This window comes from Urocitellus parryii, chromosome 7 (genome assembly GCF_045843805.1).
Source record: "Urocitellus parryii isolate mUroPar1 chromosome 7, mUroPar1.hap1, whole genome shotgun sequence".
Taxonomy (NCBI): Eukaryota; Metazoa; Chordata; class Mammalia; order Rodentia; family Sciuridae; genus Urocitellus; species Urocitellus parryii.
The window spans coordinates 27,994,177-28,015,795 of record NC_135537.1 but is presented as its reverse complement, the minus strand read 5'-3'; the positions used below and the strand labels follow the sequence as shown (position 1 = coordinate 28,015,795).

The 21,619-nt window shown below is 32.6% G+C and overlaps 1 pseudogene; it reads right to left on the bottom strand.

Annotated features, from left to right (window-relative positions):
- Window positions 1-18,393: 18,393 nt before the first annotated feature.
- Window positions 18,394-19,820, bottom strand: LOC144255835 (elongation factor 1-alpha 1 pseudogene; annotated as a pseudogene).
- Between the last annotated feature and the right edge of the window lie 1,799 nt (window positions 19,821-21,619).

Here is a 21,619-nt window from a genome sequence, read left to right as displayed (position 1 = left end):
ATTTTTGGCAAGAAGCTAAATTTAATTGTGGGGATTGGGTGGTGACTGTAATGGTGAATGTATTGCATTATCTCACCACTTAGAAAGTAAGGTCATTGATCTTCATGTCTAGCTGATGCTACCTGCTATTTTACTGTCCACGCATCTTTACCTTATTGAATAAAACACCTTTCTCTTTATTGGAAAACACCTGATTTTTTAAAATTTAATTTTAAAATTTGTTCTTTTTTAGATATACATAACAGTAGAATGTATTTTGACATACCATAGATGCATGGAGTATCACTTATCCTAATTAGGATCCAATTCAAAATTTTTATGACAGAACACTCCTTTGGAATTGACCGACTCCAGCTCTGTACTCCAGATCATGAGACTTGGGCTTGGCTGATAGATATTCATATCCACCTGATCCTGCTAATAAATTCAGAAATGTGAACTTAAAGAATACTTATGGAGATGGTACTGTTTTCGAAGTGAGATTCCTGGTTAAAAAAAACAAACGAACAAAATAATTCAACTTGAAGGTTAAGGGCCCAAACCATGGAGGATGGGAAGGAATAGAGACTAGAAAAGTAGAACAGAGAAATAGAGGGGGGGGGGGACTGGACTTTGAGAAGAATATTTATTTTTTAAAAATTAATTTTATTTTTAAAATACATGACAGCAGAATACATTACAATTCTTATTACACATATAGAGCACAATTTTTCATATCTCTGTGTATAAAGTATGTTCACACCAATTGATGTCTTCATACATGTACTTTGGATAATGATGTACATCATATTCCACTATCACTGTTAACCCCCTGCCCTCTCCCTTCTCCTCCCACCCCTCTGCCCTATCTAGAGTTCATCTATTCTTCCCATACTCCCCCTCCCTACCCCACTATAAATCAGCCTCCTTATATCAGAGAAAACATTTGGCATTTGGTTTTTGGTTTGGGGGCAGATTGGCTAACTTCACTTAGCATTATCTTCACCAACTCCATCCATTTACCTGCATATGCCATGATTTTATTCTTATTTATGGCTGAGTAATATTCCATTGTGTATATATGCCACATTTTAAAAAATCCATTCATCTACTGAAGGGCATCTAGGTTGGTTCCACAGTTTATCTCTTGTGAATTGTGCTGCTATAAACATTGATGTGGCTGTGTCTCTATAGTATGTTGTTTTTAAGTCCTTTGGGTATAGACTGAGAAGAGGAGTAGCTGGGTCAAATAGTGGTTCTATTTCCAGTTCTTACAGTGGTTCTGGGCATACCTTCCTCTCTTCAATGATTTCTGTGTTTTATAAGCCAATAAACTTCCATTTTATGAAAAAATATTAATCACATTCTAGTTATTTGCAAACCAAAGGAATCATGACTGACAAACTGAACATTAGAACAGTTGTTTATTGAATAATGATGTAAAACTAGATGAATAATATTAGAATTTAAATAAATAAATAGCATTAACATTATTTTATCCTCTTTTATTAAGTTCATTAAAAAAGCTTTCTTGTAACGAAAAACACTTTAATTTCTTTTCTATACTAATTTTTAGTGAAGCTAATTTAATTTTTATGTCTAGATTTTAAATATTCCTTCAATTGTTATTTTAAAATTCCAGCAAAAATTTGAACTAAAAAAGCTAAATAAATTCTAAGAAATTAGGATTCAAACCACGAAGCCACCAACAACAGGAAAATTTTATTAATCTTTTCTCCTGCTTTATTTTATTTTTAAACTAAAAATCACTTTAAAAATATCACTGAAAGTTAATTGTAGAAAATACTGCACACATAATTAATAACCACTCAAAATCTCTTTATTATTTACATTCTTGTATTTTACACAATTTTTTACTATTTACATATTCTGAAAATGGCTTACCTATTTTTAAGCTTTTCAAAATAATGACACACATTCTTCTATACTTACAGTTGTATCTCCATAACATTTAAAATCCTGATATGAAGTTTCTTTGTTTACTGCATTATATTTTATTCATGAATATGGTTTTCAAATTTTCACTTTATTCAATAAACACAGTACACCCAATTGTTCATGATACACAAATGTCTTGATGCACTTTTGATACAATCCTGGCAGTGAGTTTTGTAGAGTAAAAGACATCTTCACCTTAAAGGATCTTGTATATACAAATTCCTGTCTCAAATGTTATAGCAACTTGCACTTATCAAAAGCATTGTGTATTTCCCTGTGTGCTTACCAACACTGGATATTAACATGGATAAAAGAGGTACTCAATTGAAATAAATATAATTTTGCTCTCTTCTTTGTCTCTAAAACCCTTTAAAATTACAATGAAAAGAAAAAGAAAAATAGACATAACTTTCATTCATAGTGAAACAAATTAATGGTTAGAACTACGATCAACACATTATAAGGCATGTAACAAGATCCTGTAGAAATGACACCAAAATAAGGAAGAAAGCTGAAAGCTGTAGTGCAAATCCTCAAACTTAAAGTATAGATTGTTTTCCTAAAAGCATAACAGTTCCATAAGTTCTCTTCAGTTACCTTCTGGTTATAAAATAAATTTTGTGTATATGCTAATCACATTGAAAGATGGAAATGTCCTAGTCTGAGAAGCACAAAATCATAGAAACAGAAAATTTCCCCCCAACTAAACCTGGATGAGATTAAATTTTGAGCCTAGAAGGTGAGGAATAGAGAAATGGAATTATTCATACTGCTGGGTGGGCAACTGGAGAAGTGGTGGTGGCTGAGAGTTTGACCATGGATTTTCCAACCCATCAAACATCAAAAGGTAGACAGTATGTGGTATAGGGGAGGGAGGGGTCTGGGCTGGGAACATGCCTTATGAGAAGAAATGTAGGTTGGAAGGTTTTGAGATAACCAATCTTAATCTAATTTGAGTATTAACTATACCAACTCCCATGAGAGTTTTAAAAAATTAAACTAATTGGTAATTAGAATAAAAGTGACACAATACTTATTCATAGGTGCTTGCAAATGAAGCCAGCATGCAAATAAGGAAGAGGTGAAGCACTCAGATTTCCATGAACACTGGAATCACTTGTCATCCTTTCTCTTCATGCATGTACACAACAAATTCATGTTGTCAAATCCTATAAATTTGTCTTAGGCTTTAAATAGAATAAGCTATTATGCTTCCTTCAAGAGTTTCATTTGAAGATAAAAGAAGTCATTTCTCAGTAATAGAGACTGAATTTTATCTAGGCTTTAAATATGAAGTCCTGGAAAAGAGATTGAATGCAAAGCAAATTCTTAATTTCACAGATTTAACTAATGTGTTTATGTAACAGGTTTCTGTGATATACTCTGATATTTTCTGAACTACAGTCTCTGAATTTCATCTTTTTCTTTTGTCTTTTAACTCTCTGCTTGTCTTCAAGATTACACTAAGAATCTCAAGACTTGGGACATATGTTTGAATATAATGTCAGTTCTTTTAGGGTTCTGCCTGTACCACGATAAGACTTATCCCATTAATGTCAGTATAAGGATAGTAAGTTTTCTTATTTAGGAACCAGTAGACTGTGGGGGAGCCTCATTTTCTGCTTTCATCTCCTTTGGACTGTGAAATCAAAAGACTGACACAGTGTAATACACAAGTTGAGAAACAGAACAACATGTCACTAGGTTGAGTGCAAGATTTTGATACATTCTAGCAAATATAAAATCTGGTTTCCTTCAAGTTGGTGGGTAAATATAACTGATGTTATCAATCTGGAAGCTCAACATTTATTTCAAACTACTCAAGTAGTGCTGTTTCCAAAAACAGAGTGAAACTGTTCAGAGCAAGGACCCTCTCTTACTCAGTTTTCAATCTGTATGCCTAGTAAATTATGTGGCACAAAGTAGGTGCTAAAACATATTTCCAAGTAAAATTGAATAAATGAAGTCTCAATGATAGGACTGATACATCCTAGTATGTTTCCTATAGAAAAGGAAAAGAAAGGTTTTGCAAAAACTGACAAGCTTAGAGGCAAATAAAATAAGGCAATGTAAAAATTTAGGAATCTTAAAGTGCTAAAGGGAATTTAAAACTCAGATAATTGGAGAAACAGCAAATTTCCTTTTTATCATCTTTTAATGGATCTATTTCAGTTTTGACTGAAATGTTTACATCACTGGAATTTTCCAGTTGAAACTTTGTGATATATATATAATTAGTTTTTGGTCAAAGAACAGAAGTTGAATTCCAGTTCTGTCTCTTTCTAGCTATGTGACTTTTGGATGTGAACACTTGGGGTATATTCAAATTTTAATATGAAATTGATTTAGTGAAATTCATATTATGGGAATGAAAAAGAAAACATTTGGAAGTGACATCTGTATCAGAGTTACTTTTAAGAAACATTGTCGCATGTGCATATACAATATTAAAAATATAAAAATACACATAATTTGCCTTAAAACATAGTATTATTCCCACCTTAAAGCTATATAAGTTTTTCCCATGGAGGAAGCCAGAATGTTTTGGATATCTATCCATTCATTTCTCAGATTTTTTTCTCTTATTCAAAAAGAATCATGTAGCTGGATGCAGTGGTATACACCTGTAATCCCAGCAACTTGGGAGGTAGAGGCAAGAGGATTGTGAGTTCACAGCCAGACTCAGCAACTCGCCTTTCTCAAAAAGGACTGGGGATGTGGCTCAGTGGTTAAGTGCTCCTGGATTCAATTCCTGGCACCAAAAAAAACAAAAAAAGACAAAAAAGAAAGAAAAAAAGAAAAAAGATCATGTTATACACACAGTGTTCTGGTATCTTTCTAGTATCTTTAGCACTGTTTTATAACAGCATATAGATTCATTTCATTTTTCTTTTATTTTGGCATATTATATTTATGCTCAATAATGTATTTCACCACCACTATATTTATATTTCTTCTCATCCCTTACCATTTTAGAAGATTTTTTTTTAATGAAGAGCAAAGAATGTATGTCTTTGCTTTCATTTTCCATTATTGTACATCTAAAGAATGACCTTTCTAAGTATATAAATTCTTACAAGTAGAATTGCTGAACAGATACATTTGTACATTCTAAGCATTGGCAGGTTTTTCTGAATTATTCTCCATACATCATGCATCATTCCCACTAATGTTAATGTGATGTCTTGATTATCCATTTATTTGGCAAAATTAATACAATAAAATATACATGATTTTCAAATCTGACGGATGAAAATGATTTCCTTGTTCTTGTTTTATCTTTCATTTCTTTGAGAAATTGAGTATCTTTTCAAATGATCATGAGTCCTTTTTTCCCTTTTTCTGAATCATGTCCTTTGCTCATTTTCCATTATGACTTTTTTTTGGTAAAAATTTGCAAAAGAGGTCTTTGTAGAAGAAGAATTAGTCATTTTTCCTTTTTTTGTCATATTTACTTTGCCTCTCAGAATGTTAGTATTTTGACTTGTCTTAGTGAATCTTTAGAGGGACTTCTTCCTTTCTGAGTTATCTTGGGAGTGGTAGAGTGATATACAATGAAGTTGGAAAGACAGTAAAAATTGGGTGTAGAAAAGACTTTGGAAAATTTTGCCTACAGCAGTCTTAGACTCAGGAAAATCAAAGAAAATAATTTATTAACATTCCTTATCTTTCAATCTGAAGTAAATTTAGACAGAATCAAAAGATGGTTACCAGAGGCTTGGCAGAAGAGGGGATGGGAAAGGAGAGATGTTGATCAAAGGGCACAAAATTTAATGAGAGTGGAGAAATAAGTTTTAGTGATCTGTTGATCTGCCTGGTGGCAATAAGAAAGAAGTGTATATTCAAAATTGCTAAGAGATTAGGTTTTTAACATTCTTACCACAAAAAAAAGTTTGATAAGGAGGTTGATATAATAATTAGTTTGAATTAGATAAATTATCTTGAATCCTACAATGTGCGCATAGATCAAGGCATCACATTGTACCCTAAAAACTTATGCAATTTTTGCAGATCAAAAATAAACAAATAAATAAGTAAAGTATAATTTGTTCTCAATATTTTAAATCTCTTTCCATTCCCTCAAAAATCTGTCCTCTGTTGAGAATATGCATAGTGACTCACAAAACTCTCCACAATCTGTAAAAATATCATTCAATTCAATTTTATAGCAATTAATACTTCATGTAGACTATAGAAAATGTAGTTAATAGGATGTGTGGGAGTTTAAATACTTGTCATCAATAATAATTTTCTTGCTATTAGAAATCTCTTCTGAGTTTAAAACAACCAGTTTTCAAATAACACTTTAGAAAATATGAGGTCTGCTGATAATGGTGTCTGAATTTATGGTATTTAATAAACAGAGCTATTTATATAGGCTTTGCTCACTTTTATGCAAAGAGAAGCAAAATGATTAGTCTACAGATTCCTTTTTCTCTGGAAGGGCTACCATGCAAACTCCTTCGCAGAAGACACAGCTGGTCACATGGCTTAGTCTATACAGAAATGTGAACCAATTGTAATGATTCAACAGATCATATAGCAAACTTAGGTCATTTGTTATTCACCAAATGATGATGAAGAATCATCATTTTTAGAAATATTTTCAGCAACTATCCACGTGCATAATATTCACATTGTCTTTGCAGTAAGAAAGGTTTAGATAGTGATAGAAGATGGTGGAAAATCTTAGGGCCACCTCTGTTATCATTAGAAATAATTGCAAGGAATTCTGAACAGAAATCTAATTGTCCTAGTTGCAGATATTAACATTTTTCATTTAGCAACCCTGCCCTAGTTTCTTTTAATAAAGAATAGCAAATCCACGTTATTTAAGATGTCATGTATTAATTGGTTATGAAAAATGCTCAGCAACTTCTCTGAGACCCGAGTGTTGCCTAGCATGGCAAAACAGCTCTGTTTATCTGGCTGCTTCAGTTAAAATTTAGTTCTGTGGAGCAGTTTCCAGTAGAGACTCAATCTGATAGCTCATCATTAGTTCACATCCTAATGACGTGAAAACATTCCTGGAGACATTTAATTTTCAGTGCCAGAGGATTTCTTGATAACTTTTAAAAAGTAGCTAGAAAGTCTTATTTTAAAATCAGAAATGGCATTACTGTCTGGCAAAATAAAGGAACAATCACTGAAAGGAAAAGGAAAATAATGGTTGTTGTCATTGACAATACATTTTAAGTGCTGCTTGGTATAATACAAATTGCTTACAAACTCAGAAGGCAAGTGATATGGTGGAACTAAGATTTTTAAGCAAATTGTGCTTAATTTGTGAGACTTTTCTAGAGGCATCTCTGCAAGCTAATGACTGAAAGGGTAACATTTTTTCCACCAAGTCATACTCTCATAATGTTGAATTAAAAAGAGGAAATATTTTAATTGCTCTCTAAAGAGCACTTCAAATTTTTTGTTGTAAAAGTGATGGCTCAAGGAAAAAGAGCGACCATCTTGTATTTTAAAATGCTTTAAAAATATTTAGTCAACCTATCCACTGTATGTCTATCTCCATGAGCTTTCTAAAATGTGAATCTTCCCCTTTCATTGTGAACCTCGGCTTAGGTGGGTAGTCTTTTACTCTTTCACTATTTTGCCTAGCTGGAGGATCTTCCTCATTTCTATTCTCACACCTTCTCCTCCTCCTTCATGTTTTGTTATTTTGTCAAGTTTCTCATGGTCATGTGATTACAATATGTCCTCAGTCCTTTCTGTGATTCTATATACTATCCTCTTATATGAGAACACTCCCTCTCGTTTCTCTCCTCAAACTCTTCTGGCTTTTAGTCACTCTCTTTTTGTAGCAATCCAAGCTGAGCATCCTTTACAGATCAAGCACTGTGCTAGGTGTGGAGAGCAAACAGTAGGAAAAAAAGCCAGGCATAGTTTCTCCCTATCAAAAGTTACAGTGTGCTAGGGGGAGAGGCTACATGGAGAAACTAGGGTATGAGGAAGACAGAAGCTTGCACAGGGTTGTTTTTTTAAAGGTTACCTTTCATAAGAACATTTCAACTCAAGAACATTTCTATGTTACACTACAACAACTCAGAAGCACAAAGGGAGGTGATTAATTCAAATTGCATATGTTATTTTGTATGAAGACAAAATTCACAAATATCCCTTTGTTTCTTTTAATTTCACTTCTGTTTGCAACTCTCAAAGGTCTGGTAGGATTCCACATTAAAGAATCAAGTTGCATCTGTCTTCCTTGACCCTTTGACTCTATTTATGGATATATTAAAAACACAAAACCAGGTGCAGATATTTTCTATCTAAAGTCTATTTAAAACCCATCCAGGATATTTCACTGGAGGACTATTATTCATACAATGATAGTCTCGTAGATAAGTCCAGAGACTGCACCAACATTGTTGTTACCACATAATTTACACATCTGTTTTTTTAAAACATAATTTCAAAATGCGTGGTTTAACTTGTGAAGTATATATTCCTGGTTTTCAGATTTCTCATGGTAATACATTTGTATTCTTCTCAGTATTAACCTCTTTCAAAATATTGCTTAAATCACTCATATTTCTGAAAAGTATTATTGTAAGTAAATAAAATATGCATTTGTTGGAACGGAATGGATTTGGTTTTGTTTCTGTGCATGGAACAGTCTGTTCACTTCCTCTGTGAGTGCCACTGTCCTCTCAGCTTAGTCGTAGTGATTGTTAAGCCTGTTTCTTGGCTTTTTGTAAGTCACAAAATTGTTCTGTTTGCTTATTAATTGTAGCATACATCAGCTATGCTTTATTATTTTAACTTTATAATAGCTACTATTTCATTAGAATGGCTTTAGAACATTGGTGTTCCGATGAAAGAAAAGCCATCAAAAAGTTAATTGTGTAAAAGTTGAGTCTAGTTTATTTTGGTGAAAACAGATTCATAATATCATCTTGGATCTTTCCTAATAGACACTTTGAGTGGAGCATTTATTGAAAGTACTTTTCTCTATGCATGTGGGATAAATTTTGAAATTTTCTTCATATGAGAGCTATGATTCTTATCAAGGTATAAATATTTTATTTACCTTATTATGTGAATGTTTTCTCTTTTGCCATTATAGTTTTGTTATAATAGTGTTTCAGTTGATATTTTTTCCTGACATGTGGTCTAGATAGAATGAGCTACATTTTATCTGATTTTGTACTAGAAAAATAGACTTCTGTGGGAAGGTTCAGTGTAATTTTTCTATTGATATTTTATATAATCTCCTGTATACTGGTATCATGCTGATGTTATTTTAATAAATGTGAAGCAGGATAAATAAGGAAATATCAGAGTCATTTAAACACGTTATTTGCAAAGCTCTTTTTCTATTACTATAATTTGTGCCTAGACAGAAATTATCATTTTTAAAGCAACATTCTTTTAGTGGTGTCTTTCATTAGACTATATAGCAACAAAATCTTGCTTGAGTTTATTCAACTCATAATCTATATTGCTCAAATTGTTTAAATTAGGGTGCCATGAAGACAATGAAAGTTATAGTTGAATATGATTGAACAGTGCACATTGTGAGATGTATGCAATCAATAAAATATATTTGAATAATAAATTTATATGTACATCGAACTTAAACACAAATCTTCATAGTTGTATTCTGATATTCCCTTTTTTTTTATGGTGCTGTGATTGAACCCAGGGCCTTGTGCATGCAAGGCAAGCACTCTACCAACTGAGCCATGATATTCACTTTTTTTTCTTCTTACTAGTAAATTAGGTAGCAGCATAACCTCTTCATTTTCAAGTTCAATTTCTTCTTACCTTAGTTCTGTTGTGTATACCCATGGAATGCTATGCTAAAAAGATGCTTTCTCCTTTGCTTTTTCTACCTATGACCTTATGACCTTAATTTTAGAATATTATTATTTTTTCTCAATTATAGTTTTTCAATGCTTTTGATAGTTAAGAATACTTTCATTAATGAGTTTTTATTAATTTTCATTTATTATAAACCAACGATAGTATTTTTTACTAAGAACTGGCTTCCCCGTCCCTGCCTCTCTGGTCCTGAGTAAAACTTGCAGCTCTCTGCCATCTGAGTGATTTCTGGTCTTTCAAGAGCATCTTGATAGAGAGTTGGCAAGCAGAAGACAACATTGAGTGGCCAGATGCTCATGAAATGTAAGGTTTACAAGTGAGAGAAGGGAGAGAGGAGACCATAATACTTGAATAAATAATGGCGAAAAATTTCCTGATTTGAGGACTTCTCCACACCCACATAACTGAAAACTCCATAAACCTCAAATGTAGGAAAATGTCACCAACACTCATTATACTAAAATTGCTCAAAACTAGTGAATCATAAGATTAGTCAGACAAGTTATGCCAAAAAGGAAGAAAGGTACAACAGCATATTTCTTGCCAATAACAAGGTAAGAAGACAGCTGAACATCTTTAAAGCACACACAAAATATAAATAAATAAATAAAAGGAAGAAATATCAACCCAGCTTTTAAAACTAAGACAAATACAGACTTTTTCAAATATGCCAGAGCTGAAACAATCATTAGTAAACCGACATTATAATTCCTTTTTGCTAAAGAAAAAAAGAAAAGAAATAAGTGATCTACCCAAAAACAATATATTGATCTTAATTTCTTTTTATATAATTCATCTTTTTACTAATTTACAAATTGAGGATAAATTGTATGCTGTTTATTATCAGTTTAATTTATTTTAAAGATAACTGCTTAAGCAAAACAGTATTGTACACAGGATTTACTACATATGTAAAAGTAAAATGCATGATAACAATATTGCAACAATTGAGCTAGGAAAAATGGAAGGATACTATTATAAGATTTTTATATGGAGGCAGAATATCACTTCATATTTGACATTATACTTTATTGTGCTCTATTACATACTATAAAACAATCACTGAAATGTGAAAAAAAGCAGTTTGAAAACTCTTGACTAGAATGAGGATAAAATTGAGTCATAAAATAAATTCATTTCATAGGAAGCAAAAGAGAAAAAGGAGAGAAAATACAGGGTGATTAAAAATAGGAAGACATAGCATTTACAAATGTGTGTGAAACTAATTTAGAGATTTGAGAAGCAAACAGAATACTGATAAGAAATAGAACAATCCACAATTGTAGCTCAAGATTTCAATTCCTCTCCCAAAGTCATAGAACAAGTAGACAGAAATCAGCTTGAATGTAGAGAATGTGAACAACACAATCAAACAACTTGGACTGACACTTGAAGAACACTTCACCAAACAACAGCAGATTGCACATTCTTGTCAAGTGCACATAGATTCCCAGGATAGTTCATACCATGATCCATAAAAGTCTCAATAAATTGAAAAGTCTTCAAGTCAATGAAAGTAAGTTCTATGTCAAGAATAAATAAATTACAAATTAATAAAGGAAATATTTTAGACAATTCCTCCAATACTTGTAAAGCAAATATGCCAGTTGAAATTAATCTTTGGTTCAAAGAAGAAACCAAGACAAAATTACAAAGACTTGTGAACTGGATGCAAATGAAAATACAAGATGGCAAAATTTGTTGGGCACCTTTGTGGTCTTAGAAGATAAGGAAGTTCTTAAATTTATAACCTCCGTTTTCATTTTAAGAAACTAGAATAGAAGAGCAAATTAACTCTAAAATAAGTACAAGAAAGGAAACATTAAAGGGCAAAGCACAACTTGAGAACACTGAAAATGAATAAACACAGGAAAGAAAACTAATGAAACCTAAACTTGTTACTTTCCAATCAATAAAATTGTTAAACTTCTAGGCAAACAGATTAGGGATACACACAAAAGGCACTGCAATTCAGGTGATAGAACATCAGATTTTGTTTATATTAAAAATGACAGTAAGAAAAAATTACAATCTCCTTCAAAATTATAGCTAAGTGGAAATTTTATAACAAAGCTCAGTTTAAGATATGTAGATAACTTTCTTAGCACTATAGTTATCTAAAAAAGGAAGAGGATTTGCAGTTAACTCTCCTACCAAAACTACTCTGGGCCCAGGTGGCTTCAGAAATAAATTCATCCAAATCTTTAAGGGAGAGATCATACCAATTCAATGGAAGTACTTCCAAGAAATTGAAAGCCTTTGTATGAAGACAACTGGGTCAGTTTCAGACATTAAGATCAAACCCGAACAGCACATTAAAAGAAAAGAAAGTTAACACTCTTCAAGAATCCACACACAACTTGCAAAATGTTTAGCAAGTTCAACCACATACATAAACAATTAGGAGAGTTATACATTCAACTGCAAATATGAACATGGATAACAGTAGATGTTATTCATTACATTAATGATCTAAAAAGTAAAAACAATGTGATTATTTTACATATGTATAGAGAGCCTCTGAGAAAGTAAAATATCCATTATTGTTTAAAAAAAATGTAACAAATTAGGAATAAATGTGAATTATTTTTCAACCTGGTGAAGATCATCTATGAAAATTCTTTAGCAAATATCAACCTTATTGGGAATTTTATATTGATTACTGATGAATTTATTAGTGAATGATGAATATTATTAGGAAAGAATAAATAGTTTCCTCCAAAGAAAGGAAATAAGAAATGAATGTCCATTCATATTACTCCATTCAACTGAGAGTTCTAGACTACGCAATAAAGGGAAAAAAAGAAAGAAATGACATTCCAATTGGAGATAAAAAATGTAAAAATATGTTTATTTCTGACACATAATAATACATATGAAAATGTAATGGAATCTACAAAAAGCTATTAGAAATAATTAACTTTTAGCAGGATTTCAGAACACAAGATCACCAAACACAAGTGGATTACATTTCTATAAGTTAGCAAAAAACAAGCACAAAGCATGTAAATAACACCCTTTAAAATAGCATTGAAAATATAATATATTTAGAGGCAAATCTGACAAAACATCTGAAGAATTGAACACATATCTACAAAACATTGTAAAGAAGAGCTAAATAAATAGATGCTTGCACTCATGAGTTAATTTTTTAAAAAATTTAAGATATCAAATTTTCCAGAATTGACCTATAGATTCAACTCAATTGTAGTCAAAATCTTTTCTTTTTTCTTTTTCTTTCTTTCTTTTTTTTTTTGGTAGAAATTGAAAACCAGTTCTAGAATTGGTATAGAAATACAAAGGATGTAGATAACTCAAAACAACTTTAAATTTGAACAAGTTTAGAGGACTCCACTTCATTTTAATAGTTTTTTTTAATATTTATTTTTTAGTTTTAGGTGGACACCATATCTTTATTTTTTATTTTTACGTGCTATTGAGGATAGAACCCAGTGCCCCACACAAGCCAGGCAAGCAGGCTACCGCTTGAGCCACATCCCCAGCCCTCCACCTCATTTTAAATACATGTGTAAACTTCCAAAGCAAATCTAACACTACCAAATCTTAAGAATAAAAATAAGGCGATAAAAATTTTATACCTTGGGGGGAAAAAGACATGCCATCAGAGGCATAACTCATAATAGAACAAATTGACTAATTCTGACTCATAAAAATTAAAAACTAAGGCCCTTTGTAAGTTATTGTTTAGAGAGTGAAAATAAAAGGCACAGACTAGGAAAAACATCTGCAATAAATACGTATGATAAAGACTTACATCTACACTATATAATTGATTTCAAATTAAATAGAAAAGTGGATTGATGATAAATGAACAAAATGTATAAGCAGGTCTTCACCAAAGAAGATATACGTATGAGTATAATGAGTATTCTGGACATCCAGAGCAGTATTTGGTGGCTATAATTTATAAAGTCAAACTATATAATGAAAACAAAACTTAAGGACACATAACTAATAAGTAAAATTTTATTACTTGTAGAGAGCAATTTGTGGAATCACAATTATAAAAAGTAAGATTTTTCTCTACTAGGATATTCATAAATCTGGAGACTATGTGTATAATATATCACAAATCTAATCAATTTAATCACAGATTTAATGACTGATTACATACTTCCTAATACAACCGCGTGTATGAATTAATCATCACATCTAACGTGATGTTCATTTTTAGAATATAGAGAAATTGTGATGGGCATAGCATGAGGACAAAACCACCAGCATCACTGAAGCACTTCCCTTCATCAGATCATGATACAATTTAAATATGAATTTGCATTTTAAAAAAATCACTGTGGATTGAGAATATGATTATTAGAATTCCAATATAGTATAGAAGTAACATGGCCAATGAACAGCCCAATATTCCAGTGGGAAGATGACAATATGATAAGGGTAGAGTGAGGTTTAAGTGGAAACATGAACATAGGACATATTTTGGATGGAGAGTTAAAAAAAATATTTTCCCAAGAATTGGATGAAAAGAGAAGGGAAAGCAGGAAATTATGAATACTTATTAAGTTTTGGGGTTGGGTGACTAGGTAGACTTTCTTCCTACATTGCAGTGTGTACAAACAGGTCTGGATAACAAAAACAAGAATCTTAAATTTTATTGTCTGCTCCACATCTACTACATAAATTATTGGTTCATATTTCTGACTGAATTTATCTAGCTGAGGCTTAGAAACACTGATAATGGAACCATCTTGTAAGACAGTGTATTCCTAACTTCAAGTGTTTTTAAGCTATCCTGAGACATCTGTATCTAATCTAACTATAGTTATTAACTTAATCCTTTGGAGAATTCTATTCATAGCAATGAATCCACACAGACTGGTTCCAATTTGTTTTGAGATCAAAAGAGCAGTTTGTCAATTTACTAAATTTCCTTGAATTTGGTAGATATTAGCCAGCGTTTATCTTTTAAATATAACTTAGATAACATGAATATGGATAATGATATTTTAGAGTTTTTAAATTTAATATAACTAATAGAATTAATTTAATATAACTAATTAAAAGCAATATCTCTGTAACTCACAAAGCAAACCTAGGTCTGAAAACTTATTCCAACTGTGAACTGAATTTATTTTACCAGTAGGTGGCAGTCTTGTCTCACAAAACAGAGTGGAGCAATTGCTTATTGGAAATTCCATTAGTGGGATTTCTATTAAAAAAAAAAAAAAGGAAAAATAGCAGAGATTTATGTCAAGAAAAAAAGGCAATTAATGAAATTTGAAGGCAGAACAGAATACCACCTTCTGAAAATGCATATAACAAAAACAACTGGAAATAAGATTAATCACTTCTTCCAGATATTTCATGTTGATATAAGGAAATAGTGGCCCCATAAGAAATGAGCAAGGAATAAAAAGAATAAAAGATATAGATAGTGTTTATGCCATGGATTTCTCTTCTTACCTTATCTTTTATGTTTTTTGATTGATGTGTAATAAAAATATATGGTACATTAAAACCAAGAGTAATGGATTTTTCTGCACTAAGTTGTAATAAGTGGGAGTTGATGAATTAGTCAATGAGTGGCCCAAGTTGGCCATTACCTGTGTGCCCTGGCTTTTGTCTCAATGAGGCATTATATGATTTAGAACTGTCCTGAGATCATCTCTGTTGAGTAGTTCAAATATGGCCATTTTAGTAGGGTCCAGGGTATTCACTTTTGACTGGGATAAAATTGTACTTATGATAAATTAATCATAAGGTGTCATTTAAAAAATTTTTCTTAAATTATTCTAAGAGATATTTATCTGGATTACTAATGCTTTGTGTCTATGCCACTGTCTGAAACTTTCCTCTGTTCTTTAGCCTTGTAAAATCATGTAGATAAAAACTCATGGGAGTGACACAAAATTCCAAATCAAAAAGATCAAGAATAGGGGTTAATTTGCTTTAAGAAAAACAATTTTGGATAGAATCTATACACAGGGAGAACATTCATACACAAGTGTATGACCAATGTACATTAAACATATATGCAAATTGTTATCCTGGGTTTTCTTTGTAAGAGAGAATTAGTAAGGAGGTGGATTGGCAAACATGAGGCTGGCTCCCCAGTATCCAGAACATTTAAAGGTGTGTGTTAGTCTTTGAGTGAGCAGGGTGCATATACATAATGAGGAAAGAACTTATTCCCATTAAATAAAATGCCCCTATCCATAAGCATCTTGATGTATTGCTCAAAGATGTGGTGGCTCAAGATGGAAAGAGAAAATGTGAAGTGATTTGTACATTTTAAAACCTCCTGGAAATTTTCTCTACTCTTATTTTTACATGTAAGTTACAGTAAAATTAAAAGAAAAAAATTTCTGCTTATTCTGTAAAAGTCGATGAAAGGGGTAGATTGAAATAAAGTTTCAATTTACTCAGAAATCCACCTCACCCCTTATTCCTTACATATGTGAAGTAGGCTAATTTCACTCTGCTTTGTGAAAATCAGAGACCATGTTCTAATGGAAAATAAAAACTAAACTCCTCCTCTGGGTTGTGTTGCTATTTTTGATCTGAGGCAGACAATTGCTGTGGGTGTCATCAGGTGACCTGAGCTGGGTTCTCAGTAGCTGGTTCTACCAATAATTTATGGAAATGCCAAAAGAAGCACGCAACACACAGAAATACCTTTTGCTTGCAGGAATCAGGGACAGCTCTCAACCTTAAGGCTCTGTTGAAAATAGAGATCGAGCCACCTGAAAATCCTCTATTTATTAGGGAGAAAGACATTTGAGAAAGTTCAACCCAAATGAGGCAAAGGATTGGGTTTCAGGTGTTTGTTTGAATTAAACAAGTCTCATTGGGTGATGCCCACTCCTAGAGCATCATTCCCCTGCCATGTACAGATGGGATCCACCTGTTTTGGCACCTTTCACACCTCAGGCAGTCAAGTCTAAGGGTCCTTGCTCACTTCTGTTAGTGGCAGCTTCTGACACTAAACAAAGTAAAGTTAAGCAAACTTTCAACAAATAATTTCAATCACTGACCTGTAGTGTCTCTTCAAAGAGGGATGTACAATTTGAATGGTATAACTCATTAGTCTTGGATACAGCTAATTGACTGCAGCCTAATGTCAACAGCTAGAATTGGGTGAAATTATGAAACTAAATTATTATTATTATTATTATTATCATTATTATTATTATTATTATTATTTTAGTTATACATGGACACAATGTTTTTATTTTGTTTACTTGTTTTTATGTGATGCTGAGGATCAAACCCAGTGCCTCACATGTGTGAGGCAGACGCTCTGCCACTAAGCCACAACCCCAGCCCCTGAAACTAAATCTTTCATTGTATGGTGTTTCTGGGAGGGATGGTGACTTTATTTTCATCGTGATTTCAATTTTAAACATAGTGTTTGTTTTTGTGAAAATTCAGAAAGAAAACTGAAGGAATAGGAGAAGGAAAATAAATGGAAAAAGTTAAGTCACATTGAGTCAAGATAAGAAAATATATTTAATAAAATTTTAATAGTACATATTTTACACAAATCACATAAATATGGTGATTGATAACTAGAGATGAAGTATGGGAAAAGGAAAAGAATTCCAAGTTAGTTAAGTATTACGTTATTGGCGTTGCTGTGGTGCACATTTTTCAATCTCTTCCCAATAGAACATTCCTCCCATTATGGTCACCACCTGTGAGGTCACCACTATCATCTCTTGCCTAGACCACTGCTGCAGTTTGTGTAGCATCATCCCTGCTTCTGCTCTTGATTTTTCTCCAATATTCTGGTCTCATACCTGAGTCAACATTTGTAAGTGGGTTGCAGAAAGGCCACTGGCTTCCCCATGTTCTAGAATAACATTTGCACTCATGACCATGACCTATGCACCATGAATGAGCAATCCCTGCTAACCTCTCCATCCTGAAGTCCAACTACCTCCTTTACACACCTCTCCTTTCATTAGTGTCCTATCCAGTGCTTACTATGGTGGGGTTCAATGAGCTCCTTTAGTTCCTTGGATTCCAAACATTTTTTTTTCTTTATGATCTCTCTATTTACTATTTCCTCTATACAATAACTCTTTTAAACCTTTGTGGCCATATCTCACAGTTAGAAATAGATTTTCTATTATGACCCACTGTGTGTATGTGTGTATAAAATTGAAATGAGAATGAAAGTTTTACAAAACAATATGTATCCTTATTTTTGCCATATGTAACATCTCTGCTTTTATTGTTTTTCTATTTTATTTCCTTAGTTTGCTCAAAAGAATCCATACTCTGTTTTTAATATAGGAAAATTTAGAAAAAAAAATTTAATTTACCCATGAGCAAATCATACATACATATGCACTTAGATGCTTTATTTTATTATTATTATTTTCTTATTAAACTTTTGTTTTGACTGGTCTCAAAATTATGTGACAGATTTTTGGCCAAGTTGTTTCCATTAAAAAGTACTAATTTTAAAAACGAATAACTTAAACTGCCACACACACAAAAAAAAATGGTCTGCAAAACATTCTCCCTTCCATCTGAAGGTTTTACGATGCATTGTTATCATTAAGCAGTCTTTTACTATTAATCTTAAATGGCCAATTGAGAGAAACAATTTTGAGATTGTTCTTCCACTACTAATTAAGACTGGAGTAGCAGGTGTGGGGTTAATGCTTGTTTAGCCTTCCAAGCTTTCTGGGTACACTTGGTGATCTTGCCAGCTTCAACAGCCTTCTTGTCCACTGCTTTGATGACACCCACAGCAATTGTCTGCCTCAGATCACAAATAGCAACACAACCCAGAGGAGGAGTCAGAGCAGCTCTCAACACACATGGGGCTTTCCTGGAACCATATCAATATCAACAATGGCAGCATTACCAGATTTCAAGCATTTTTAGGACTGTCTTTCAGCTTCTTACCGGAACAAGGATCCAACTCTTTTTTTTTTTTTTTTTTTTTTTTTTAGCTCAGGAAACTTGCAAGCAAAGTGAGATGTGTGATAATCCAATGCAGGGGCATACCCAGAACTTATTTGTTCTAGATGGTTCAGGATAATCACCTGAGCAATAAAACCACCTGCTTCCATTGGTGGATGATTTTTGCTGCCAGAAGCAACATTGCCAAGACAAACATCTTTGACGGACAGGTTTTGACATTGAAGCCCATATGGTCCTCAGGAAGAGCTTCACTCAAATCTTCATGGTGTATTTCAACTGACTTTACTTCAGTTGTGACATTGACAGAAGCAAAGGTGACCTCCATGGCAGTCTTGAGAACATAAGTTTCCATTTAACCCAGAGGAATAGTACCAATATCACCAATTTTGTGGACATCCTGAAGAGGCAGATGCCAATGCTTGTTAGTTGGATAAATTGGTGACAGGATGCAGTCTCAAGCTTCAAGCAGTGTGGGTCCACTGGCATTGCCATCTTTATGGGTGACTTTCCATGCCTTGAAACAAGGCATTTTAACACTTGGCTTCTGCATGTTATCATCATTCTAACAAGAAATTGGCACAAATGCTACTGTGTCAGGGTTTTAGCCAATTTTCTTAATGTATGTGCTGACTTAATGATTTCCTCATCTCTTCTGACTGTACAGTGGCTCAGTGAAATCCATTTTGTTAACATCGATTAGTTGTTTCACAGCTAGTGTGTAAGCCAGAAGGGCATTCTCATGGATTTGCCTATTCTTGTAGATACCAACTTCAAATTCACCAGTACCATCAGTAAAAATTTGGACAGCCAGTCAGCCTGAAATGAGTCTGTAATCATGTTTTTGAAAAAGTCTCTGTGTCCTAGGGCATCAATGATAGAGACATAATACTTTCTACAGAGAGATATCAGTGTGATACCATGCTCACACTCAGGTTTCATTTATCTGAGATTCAGGGATACTTGCTGAAGCTCTTTTCCATCTCAGCAGCTTCTTTATCAAAAATTCCAGAGGTATTTTTTTGTCAGTCAAATCATATTTGTAAATCAGAAGGCCAGTATTGGTGGACCTGCCCAAATATACCTATGTGTCCCGTGATGATCAACTTTACATGAATCTTTTTCTTCCCCATTTTGCCTTTAATTTAGTGATGGTTTTAGCAGCAAACCTATTGCAAACAAAAAAAAAAGTTTTTATCTTATTTTTTAATGACTGCTCATGACCCATTTAATTGAGTCTACAAGCCATTATTATTTTGAAACTCACAGTTAAATTACACTTTTTAAAATTTTTACTCATAACCAGCTATTGCCATTCCTTAGGTCTTACATTAAATGTTGCCATCTTTTTGTGATGTTGCAACTGAAAATCAAAGAATGGATCCAGACAGTACTAATTCAGGGAAACTGTAAATCAAAATTAAAAAGAGTTAATAAATGTAAGTAAGCTTCTACACAGCAAACTTGACATAGTGTATGATAACTATGAAGTAACATCATAATTTTGATATATTTAGAATAGGAAAAAACAATGTAACAGTTCCTGCCATTCTTGTAGAACTTTCTCTAGGCTCCTTAAGTATTACATGAGCAGCTATGTCACTGACCTAAGTGATTAACAATTTATTTTAAAAATGCTAGCATGCAGTAACATAAAAAAAAGAAAAAAAGAGAAACAGGGCCTTATATGACATCAAAATATTATTAACAGCAGACTATAATTTTCAACTAATATCCATTTTCCATCTTTTTGAGAATAGACCTTCCACTTCCTTTAAGATAACAAAGGAGCAGCTAAAAGATCACGTTTCCCAAACTCTCCATAACTAGGAATGACATGCAACCAAATTCTAGATGGTGAGCTGGGAATGAAAGTGTTGTGAAGTATTTAGAGAAAGGCCTGGAAGTGAAATTTCAATGAAATGGGCAACTTTCTTCTATCTTCTCTTATTCTTGTTGACTATAACGCGCCTATCTAATATGCCTATTATGCAAACTACAAGGAGTCTCCTGATTCCTTTTGAAAAGGAACCCAAGAAATCATGGTGATAAAACAAAAATATTGAGGTTGTCTTTGTTTTATGTAAGGAAGAGAAGTATCTACTTAATTTAAACCACTATTATTTTGACATTTTCATTACATGCAATTGAACCTAACACTTTCCTAAACTGACAAATTATATGTCATTAGCTGAGTCACTTTTTCATTGATGAAACTCAGTCAAAAATTTTTCTGTAGCAAAATGTCAGCATGAATAAAAATGGTAACATAAAAGCTGATAGGTTGAAAAGTATTGTTGGAATATATATATATATATAATTATATAAGCATATATATAATATATATTTATATAATATATCTTTGAGGAAATATTTGCTTCAAAGTTAAATTTATTTCTTGAGCATAACAATTCATAATTCAAAATCATTACCTTGTCTTCTAAGATGTTACATGGATTTGGTTTCACTATATTTGCAATTCACAATTTTCATTGGTCATTTTATTTTTTCTAATTCAAATGTGACTTTTTTCATCAAAATTGTCAGTCAGCAGTTAATCTTATGTTTCGATGTCATGTTTACTGGCTAAATTATTGTAAAGTGGGATGCATTCTAATTAATATGGCAAGATATTGGAGGGGCTGGTGAAGGCTTTTGATTTCACAGATCAGCAGCTAGTTATAGCTGTGTTGGTTAAAAGATATTTTGTCCACAGGAATGTAAAAATAACATATCTGTCATACAACTTTATTTTTATGATAATTTTTTGATTCTTCAATCAACTATCTGTCAATCTAATTTAGCCTTTTAAGTTCATAAATATCCTACTCAATATAATTAATATGCTTTTATGTTCTGAATATAGACACATCACCTATATCAGAAAAACATTTAAACATTGTTTTTTCCTGTACTTCCAGGAACCAATCAT